Below are 1568 nucleotides of genomic sequence, written 5' to 3'. Positions count from 1 at the left end.
TATTAATGAGTTTTTTGGGTTCATTGAGAACATGGTTGTTGTTCAATAATAAAATTATTCCTCAAAAATACAACTTGCCTAATAATTCTGCACTCCCTATAGTGCACAGAGGTCGCCGACTTTCTGCAGAGTCTACAGATCTCCAAACTTCATGTAGCCTTCAAATAACCTCAAGCACAGTGCATAGAGAGCTTTATGGAATGGGTTTCTATGGCTGAGCAACTGCATCTAAGTCTTACATCACCAAGCACTATGCAAAGCCTCAGAAGCTGTGGTGTAAAGCACACCACTACTGAACTCTAGAGAAGTGGAGGGACAGCAGCACATTCACCACTGTGTTGCATCACCTCATCTTTCAATAACACTCTTTGTTTAGTTGGTTTTGTCATATTTTCTGAAAGGGTTTCTGCTGCCAGATAGTTTGGCATCTCCTCAGTCATTTTTTGCATTGCTTTGGGTGATAAGTCTGGACTCCTGGCAGGTCCATTTGAAACCCTGAGTCTTTCACTAAGAGTCATGCTGTTGTAATCAGTTCAGACTGTTCTCAGCTAAAGCTACAGATAACAACATTTTATCTGTTGTGAGCCTAACATTGCGTGCCAGAACAAAAACACTTGGCCCAAAGACATGGAGCCAGGTCAGGCCAAGTTGGCTTATGATTGGCTGAGAGGTAAGTTTGCAGTGCTGGCCGGCAGATCAAATGTAGAAGACTCGGCTGAGTGTGGAGCGAAGGATTTGCCTGTGGTGTGATCCACTGGTGCTTTGAGTCCAACAACCCACCAACAAACCTGAAACGCACTCAAATTCCAGGTTCAACTCGTTAGCAGTTCTACTGGAAGGCAAAATACCTTTATTTTGTTAATATCCTTCCACTTGCCCCAGAACCACTCAGAATGAGATTATGTGTGCTAATAAATAAATAACTTATAAATATAATTAGTACTTACATTCTCATGAACTGGCAAGCCGTTATAAAAAATGCATCCAAATGCAAAGTGAAATTCTGTTTGTGAACTGCAGCAGTGACAAAATTTAAAGTCTGTCACAGGTGTTAAAGTCCACCAGCTGCCTTCGAATTAACTCTTGCATCTGTAGTCCAGATGAAAAAAATCATATTTACACCAATGGTAGAGAAGAGAGTGTATTTATTCTCTTTATTTTAACTGTCCACATCAACAAAGCATCATATTTCCTATGACCATTGAATGCACCTCTCAGTTCACCCCACGTGAGGGCACCTAGCTCAGCAACCAATCAGAGCCTACCCAGGCCGCATTGACCCTGTCAGCCAGGAAGTGAGGTGAGGTGCATGGAGCTCCCGGGTTTTTTCTCATCTCAGCAAGAGGAGTGGAGGCATCTGCTACTCAAACCCGGACTAAAGAGAGGAAAAACCCAGAATTGAGAGGAAGGGAAGCCAGCATACTTACCTGCTGGAAGTCTGGAGTCGAGTGGCTGGATGAACAGTGTTGGGTAAGTTACTTTAAAAAAGTAATTAATTACTATTACTAATTACTTAATCAATATTGTATTTAAAATACTTATCTAATTACTGTGTCTGAAAAGTAACT

This window comes from Pundamilia nyererei, unplaced genomic scaffold, assembly GCF_000239375.1.
Source record: "Pundamilia nyererei isolate P.nyererei 1_Seehausen unplaced genomic scaffold, PunNye1.0 scaffold00145, whole genome shotgun sequence".
NCBI classification, from domain to species: Eukaryota; Metazoa; Chordata; class Actinopteri; order Cichliformes; family Cichlidae; genus Pundamilia; species Pundamilia nyererei.
Note: the sequence above shows the minus strand (reverse complement) of the source record.